Source organism: Parambassis ranga, unplaced genomic scaffold (assembly GCF_900634625.1).
Source record: "Parambassis ranga unplaced genomic scaffold, fParRan2.1 scaffold_21_arrow_ctg1, whole genome shotgun sequence".
Classification (NCBI taxonomy): Eukaryota; Metazoa; Chordata; class Actinopteri; family Ambassidae; genus Parambassis; species Parambassis ranga.
The window spans coordinates 6,628,146-6,636,799 of NW_021144767.1; the positions used below are offsets into that span (position 1 = coordinate 6,628,146).

Sequence of the window (8,654 nt, forward strand, 5' to 3'; positions counted from 1 at the left end):
GAAATCGTAAATTGCCTTAAATGCTTCAGAATTGCAAACAAGTGACCTGGTATGGAGGAAACTTGGAGTGTGTTGATGCCCTCTTTTTGTTCTGCAGTGGCAGAGTGAATGGTCGTCAGTACAGAGCCGACCTGGAGCTTTACCAGAATATTGTTGCTGAACAGTGCTGCTGGGAAATGAAGTCCAACCAACCCGTTCTCAAACTAGTCAAACAGCAGCAGGGACACTGGGAAAGACTTGTCAGGACTAAGGTACTCGACTTGTGTTCAGTCTACAGCAGAAATATAGAATTTTTCCACATCATCGTTTGATTGATTTCAAAGGTGATTTATCTTTCTAGAATATTTTTGTGAGTCACGACATGGATCACCTTGACGACGAGGAAGAAACACCAAACGGTAAGCTGCTGGAGACTGACTTAATTTTTGTGATAATACCTACTTTCAGTGAGAATGATTCGCCCTCTTGTGGTTTTGTGGTTTATAGGGAACACAGGAGAGGACAACTGCTATGTGAATTCAGAGAGCGGTAGTGAAAGTGACTGAACATCTAGCTGTGCATGCATTCATACTTATTCATCATAGGATCACAGGACTGTTATAAAGTTTACACAGTTAAGTGATCTGATTTATACTATAGAAAGAGATTTTTGCTCTGAGATGCAGAGAGCCGTTTGTGTTTCATGCAAATATTTTACATCAGACAATGTTACTTTTGAATTATTAGTCTGTTGGAAAAAAATATTCTCCCTTGCTGTCATCAAAGTAAATAGTGTTCAGTACAGAGTAAGTAATAAGAGTAATCAGAGTAATTAATTCTCACCAAGTGGCATCAAAAAGTATGGAAAAAAATCATATAAAACAAATAACATAAAAAAACTATGAAACCTGTAGTAATATACAAATGCTCCACCATAGTATAAAGTATAGTTCACGTGAGGAGCAATATTGTGGTTATTATATCAAACGGTCATTCTGCCTGTTGGCATTTTGGAGAGAGAGAGACACAGTTTGAACATTTCTAACTATTTACCAGTGGGCATTATGAAAATGTACAGTTTATTATTTATAAAAGATCAGCAGAAAATACTTTTCTGACTGCACACACACACACACACACACACACACACACACACACACTCTGACTGCACGCACACACACTCTGTCTGCTCTCTGACTGCAGACACACACACACACACACTCTGTCTGCTCTCTGACTGCAGACACGCACACGCGCACACTGACTGCAGACACGCACACGCGCACACTCCGACTGCTCGCACACACACGCACGCACGCACTCTGACTGCACACACACACTCCGACTGCACGCACACACACTGACTGCACTCCCGACTGCACGCACACACACACTGACTGCACTCCTGACTGCACGCACACACACACTGACTGCACTCCCGACTGCACACACACACTCTGACTGCTCTCTGACTGCAGACGCAGACATACACTCTGACTGCACACACACACACACACACACACTCTGACTGCTCTCTGACTGCAGACGCAGACATACACTCTGACTGCACACACACACACACACACACACACACTCTGACTGCTCTCCGACTGCAGACACGCACGCGCGCCCACTCCGACTGCAGACACGCACGCGCGCACACTCCGACTGCTCTCTGACTGCACACGCGCACACACACACTCTGACTGCGCACACACACATTGACTGTGCACACACACACACACACTCTGACTGCTGTCGTGACCTTCCCTGGTCACCCCGGATTGTCAGACTCCGTCTTCTGTAATCAGAACATTGAGTGAAAGACAATACCCTGGGTTTGTAGTTTCGCCTTTGCAAAGGGAGAACACTCAGTGAACACAGGCCTTTCAGTCTGCTTCACTCCCCTCCATAAGTGTTCTGCCCCTCCCTGGACACAGGCTCGTGGAGGTACATTTGCATAATCTATTTGCATAATAGATCAACAGTTTTTCAAGACCTTCGTTGGTATTACCATATTGGGACATGTTGCCCTGTTATTCCCACCTACCAATTATAATAATTGGTCTAACATATTTTTGACTGTGAAACACTCTGTATCCCTCCTATGTTGGATGATTTATCTTACGTCCGATGCCTCCCAGTGCTTCGCCTTCACCGCATCAAAAGGGTTCTGTCAGGAGTTGTGGTGGATGAGGACACAGTTGCAGAGAGCAGAGCAGTTTCAAAGAAAAGCAGTCTTTTATTTAAATGCCAGGAGGGCAAACAAAACAAACTAAAAATCACACTTTGCGTGGTCGAAGGTAAAGTACAAAACAACAAACTAAAAATCACACTATTTGTGGCAAAACTAGGTGAGGCAAAAACAACATACTTAGCACAGAAAGAACAGGATCAAAAACAAGGCTAGGCTAGGTCCAAAGTTTAACAAAAAGCAAAAACAAGGTCTAAAGGCATTGCATGGCATAACCTGGTCACATGGCGGTAGCAGGGCATGGCAGAGACAAGGACAAGACTAAACACAATCCCCTTTGGTGACGACAAGACAAACTGGCCGAGAGTGCAGGGAAGACAAAGACTAAATACACAGGGACCAGGGAAGACAACGAGACACAGGTGACACACATGAGGGCAGGGCTGGTAATCAACAAGGAGGGAAAACACAGGAAGCAAAACTCAAGACAATACACAGGGAGGACAGGACTACCAAAGTAAAACAGGAAACACAAAACAAGACTAGACAACTAGAAACACAAAACAAGACTAGACAACTAGAAACACAAAACAAGACTAGACAACTAGAAACACAAAACAAGACTAGACAACTAGAAACACAAAACAAGACTAGAAACACAAAACAAGACTAGACAACTAGAAACACAAAACACAAACCCAAGGAAACAAAACACCAGAACTACAGGAAAATAACAACAACTAAACACAGATTAAACTAAAAACCCAAAACAAGGAAAACAAAACCATAAATAAACACCAGGTCATGACAGAACCCCCCCTTCAAGGAACGGCTCCCAGACGTTCCTAAAAACACAAAACAAGGGTCCAAAAAATAAAAACACAGGGAGCTGGAGTTCAAGGTCTCAGAAATGAATCAAAATAACTCAAAGTCCCAGAGTTCATGAAGGCCCCGGCCATGGGCCAACAGGGGCAACGGAGACAAAGGTCCCGTAAAACGAGAGTCTGGGGTGCTTGGGGGGCAGAGTCAGAAATGGAGGGGACAGGGACCCTCCAGGGTCCGGGCGAAAGCCCAGCATGGACAGGGGTGAGGACCCTCCGGGGTCCGGGCGGAAGCCCAGCATGGACAGGGGTGAGGACCCTCCGGGGTCCGGGCGGAAGCCCAGCATGGACAGGGGTGAGGACCCTCCGGGGTCCGGGCGGAAGCACAGCATGGACATGGCTGAGGACCCTCCGGGGTCCGGGCGGAAGCACAGCATGGACATGGCTGAGGACCCTCCGGGGTCCGGGCGGAAGACCACCAGCGATGGAGACGCGGACCCTCCGGGGTCCGGGCGGAAGACCACCAGCGATGGAGACGCGGACCCTCCGGGGTCCGGGCGGAAGACCACCAGCGATGGAGACGCGGACCCTCCGGGGTCCGGGTGGAAGACCACCAGCGATGACGAGGCTGCGGACCCTCCGGGGTCCGGGCAGAACACCAGCGAGGACGAGGCAGCGGACCCTCCGGGGTCCGGGCAGAACACCCGCGAGGACGAGGCAGCGGACCCTCCGGGGTCCGGGCAGAACACCAGCGAAGACGAGGCCGCGGACCCTCCAGGGTCCGGGCAGAACACCAGCGAAGACAAAGCAGAAGACCCTCCAGGGTCCGGGCAGAACACCAGCGCCGAAGACGAAGCAGAAGACCCTCCAGGGTCCGGGCAGAACACCAGCGCCGAAGACGAAGCAGAAGACCCTCCAGGGTCCAGACAGGAAGCCAGAGCCGAAGACGAAGCAGAAGACCCTCCAGGGTCCAGACAGGAAGCCGGAGCCGAAGACGAGGCGGAAGACCCTCCAGGGTCCAGACAGGAAGCCAGAGCCGAAGACGAGGCGGAAGACCCTCCAGGGTCCAGACAGGAAGCCAGAGCCGAAGACGAGGCAGGGGACCCTCCAGGGTCCAGACAGGAAGCCAGAGCCGAAGACGAGGCAGGGGACCCTCCAGGGTCCAGACAGGAAGCCGAAGACGAGGCAGGGGACCCTCCAGGGTCCCGACAGGAAACCAGAGACGAAGACGAAGCAGGGGACCCTCCAGGGTCCCGACAGGAAACCAGAGACGAAGACGAAGCAGGGGACCCTCCAGGGTCCCGACAGGAAACCAGAGACGAAGACGAAGCAGGGGACCCTCCAGGGTCCCGACAGGAAACCAGAGCAGGGGACCCTCCAGGGTCCCGCCAGGAACCAAAGGCTGGGGGCCCCTCAGGATCAGGGCTGGAAGCCAGAGCTGGGGGCTCCCCAGTGACTGGACCAGTCGCTGGGGCTGAGAGTCCCTCTGGGTCAGGGCGTGGACCCAGATCTGATGACCCTCCAGGGTCAAGGCTGGATGCACCCCCAGCATCCAGACAGGTGACCTCCAATGTCTCTGCCGCCCCTGTCTTGGCAGGTAGTCCTCTGCGGGGGGCACTGGAGGTCTCTGGGGCAGGTGGCGTCGCCTGGAGCCCGCCCTCTGGCCGAGACGGGAGGAGCGACGCCGTCTGGAGCCCGCCCTCTGGCCGAGACGGGAGGAGCGACGCCGTCTGGAGCCCGCCCTCTGGCCGAGACGGGAGGAGCGGCGTCGTCTGGAGCCCGCCCCTGGGCGGCACCGGAGAGGATGGCGTCATCTGGAGCCCGCCCTCTGGCGGCACCGGAAGGGATGACGTCATCTGGAGCCCGCCCTCGAGGACTGGGCGGGGAAACCAGGGGGGCAACATGGGGGCCACAGGCGCCGGGAACTCCTCCATGTCCTTGAATGCCCGAGCGTAGTGGAAGCAGAGCAAAGGGTTAGCATTCAATGCTAAGTCCATAAGGGCCCTGATCTTTTTTCTTTGGTTCCACAACTCCCCCAGCTGCTGGAGAAGCGAAATCCTGTGCTCCACCAGCCGCCTCACCTCCCTCCCGTCCGTGGGAGGTGACGGCAGGTGATCCACCAGGTCGAGCTCGGCTTGCAGCTTGCCCCTTAGCTGGTTGACCTGACTCCAAAGAATTGCCAGCTCATAAGGGGCAAACTCTGGGCCGCGGCTAAGGGCAGCCGATGTGACCGCTCCTGCGCCTGCTGTGTCCATGGCGGCCAGTTTGTACTGTCAGGAGTTGTGGTGGATGAGGACACAGTTGCAGAGAGCAGAGCAGTTTCAAAGAAAAGCAGTCTTTTATTTAAATGCCAGGAGGGCAAACAAAACAAACTAAAAATCACACTTTGCGTGGTCGAAGGTAAAGTACAAAATAACAAACTAAAAATCACACTATTTGTGGCAAAACTAGGTGAGGCAAAAACAACATACTTAGCACAGAAAGAACAGGATCAAAAACAAGGCTAGGCTAGGTCCAAAGTTTAACAAAAAGCAAAAACAAGGTCTAAAGGCATTGCATGGCATAACCTGGTCACATGGCGGGTAGCAGGGCATGGCAGAGACAAGGACAAGACTAAACACAATCCCCTTTGGTGACGACAAGACAAACTGGCCGAGAGTGCAGGGAAGACAAAGACTAAATACACAGGGACCAGGGAAGACAACGAGACACAGGTGACACACATGAGGGCAGGGCTGGTAATCAACAAGGAGGGAAAACACAGGAAGCAAAACTCAAGACAATACACAGGGAGGACAGGACTACCAAAGTAAAACAGGAAACACAAAACAAGACTAGACAACTAGAAACACAAACAAGACTAGACAACTAGAAACACAAAACAAGACTAGACAACTAGAAACACAAAACAAGACTAGACAACTAGAAACACAAAACAAGACTAGAAACACAAAACAAGACTAGACAACTAGAAACACAAAACACAAACCCAAGGAAACAAAACACCAGAACTACAGGAAAATAACAACAACTAAACACAGATTAAACTAAAAACCCAAAACAAGGAAAACAAAACCATAAATAAACACCAGGTCATGACAGAACCCCCCCTTCAAGGAACGGCTCCCAGACGTTCCTAAAAACACAAAACAAGGGTCCAAAAAATAAAACACAGGGAGCTGGAGTTCAAGGTCTCAGAAATGAATCAAAATAACTCAAAGTCCCAGAGTTCATGAAGGCCCCGGCCATGGGCCAACAGGGGCAACGGAGACAAAGGTCCCGTAAAACGAGAGTCTGGGGTGCTTGGGGGGCAGAGTCAGAAATGGAGGGGACAGGGACCCTCCAGGGTCCGGGCGAAAGCCCAGCATGGACAGGGGTGAGGACCCTCCGGGGTCCGGGCGGAAGCCCAGCATGGACAGGGGTGAGGACCCTCCGGGGTCCGGGCGGAAGCACAGCATGGACATGGCTGAGGACCCTCCGGGGTCCGGGCGGAAGCACAGCATGGACATGGCTGAGGACCCTCCGGGGGTCCGGCGGAAGACCACCAGCGATGGAGACGCGGACCCTCCGGGGTCCGGGCGGAAGACCACCAGCGATGGAGACGCGGACCCTCCGGGGTCCGGGCGGAAGACCACCAGCGATGGAGACGCGGACCCTCCGGGGTCCGGGTGGAAGACCACCAGCGATGACGAGGGATGCGGACCCTCCGGGGTCCGGGCAGAACACCAGCGAGGACGAGGCAGCGGACCCTCCGGGGTCCGGGCAGAACACCCGCGAGGACGAGGCAGCGGACCCTCCGGGGTCCGGGCAGAACACCAGCGAAGACGAGGCCGCGGACCCTCCAGGGTCCGGGCAGAACACCAGCGCCGAAGACGAAGCAGAAGACCCTCCAGGGTCCAGACAGGAAGCCGGAGCCGAAGACGAGGCGGAAGACCCTCCAGGGTCCAGACAGGAAGCCAGAGCCGAAGACGAGGCGGAAGACCCTCCAGGGTCCAGACAGGAAGCCAGAGCCGAAGACGAGGCGGAAGACCCTCCAGGGTCCAGACAGGAAGCCAGAGCCGAAGACGAGGCAGGGGACCCTCCAGGGTCCAGACAGGAAGCCAGAGCCGAAGACGAGGCAGGGGACCCTCCAGGGTCCAGACAGGAAGCCGAAGACGAGGCAGGGGACCCTCCAGGGTCCCGACAGGAAACCAGAGACGAAGACGAAGCAGGGGACCCTCCAGGGTCCCGACAGGAAACCAGAGACGAAGACGAAGCAGGGGACCCTCCAGGGTCCCGACAGGAAACCAGAGACGAAGACGAAGCAGGGGACCCTCCAGGGTCCCGACAGGAAACCAGAGCAGGGGACCCTCCAGGGTCCCGCCAGGAACCAAAGGCTGGGGGCCCCTCAGGATCAGGGCTGGAAGCCAGAGCTGGGGGCTCCCCAGTGACTGGACCAGTCGCTGGGGCTGAGAGTCCCTCTGGGTCAGGGCGTGGACCCAGATCTGATGACCCTCCAGGGTCAAGGCTGGATGCACCCCCAGCATCCAGACAGGTGACCTCCAATGTCTCTGCCGCCCCTGTCTTGGCAGGTAGTCCTCTGCGGGGGGCACTGGAGGTCTCTGGGGCAGGTGGCGTCGCCTGGAGCCCGCCCTCTGGCCGAGACGGGAGGAGCGACGCCGTCTGGAGCCCGCCCTCTGGCCGAGACGGGAGGAGCGACGCCGTCTGGAGCCCGCCCTCTGGCCGAGACGGGAGGAGCGGCGTCGTCTGGAGCCCGCCCCTGGGCAGCACCGGAGAGGATGGCGTCATCTGGAGCCCGCCCTCTGGCGGCACCGGAAGGGATGACGTCATCTGGAGCCCGCCCTCGAGGACTGGGCGGGGAAACCAGGGGGGCAACATGGGGGCCACAGGCGCCGGGAACTCCTCCATGTCCTTGAATGCCCGAGCGTAGTGGAAGCAGAGCAAAGGGTTAGCATTCAATGCTAAGTCCATAAGGGCCCTGATCTTTTTTCTTTGGTTCCACAACTCCCCCAGCTGCTGGAGAAGCGAAATCCTGTGCTCCACCAGCCGCCTCACCTCCCTCCCGTCCGTGGGAGGTGACGGCAGGTGATCCACCAGGTCGAGCTCGGCTTGCAGCTTGCCCCTTAGCTGGTTGACCTGACTCCAAAGAATTGCCAGCTCATAAGGGGCAAACTCTGGGCCGCGGCTAAGGGCAGCCGATGTGACCGCTCCTGCGCCTGCTGTGTCCATGGCGGCCAGTTTGTACTGTCAGGAGTTGTGGTGGATGAGGACACAGTTGCAGAGAGCAGAGCAGTTTCAAAGAAAAGCAGTCTTTTATTTAAATGCCAGGAGGGCAAACAAAACAAACTAAAAATCACACTTTGCGTGGTCGAAGGTAAAGTACAAAATAACAAACTAAAAATCACACTATTTGTGGCAAAACTAGGTGAGGCAAAAACAACATACTTAGCACAGAAAGAACAGGATCAAAAACAAGGCTAGGCTAGGTCCAAAGTTTAACAAAAAGCAAAAACAAGGTCTAAAGGCATTGCATGGCATAACCTGGTCACATGGCGGTAGCAGGGCATGGCAGAGACAAGGACAAGACTAAACACAATCCCCTTTGGTGACGACAAGACAAACTGGCCGAGAGTGCAGGGAAGACAAAGACTAAATACACA

The 8,654-nt window shown here is 54.4% G+C and overlaps 1 long non-coding RNA gene across 1 annotated transcript; it reads left to right on the forward strand.

The window, feature by feature from the left end:
* The first annotated feature begins 200 nt into the window (after nt 1-200).
* LOC114429730 (uncharacterized) lies at nt 201-824 on the forward strand. The gene is made up of 3 exons (XR_003669900.1): nt 201-251; nt 341-398; nt 487-824. It is a non-coding gene; the product is annotated as an uncharacterized LOC114429730 (long non-coding RNA).
* Nucleotides 825-8,654: the final 7,830 nt, after the last annotated feature.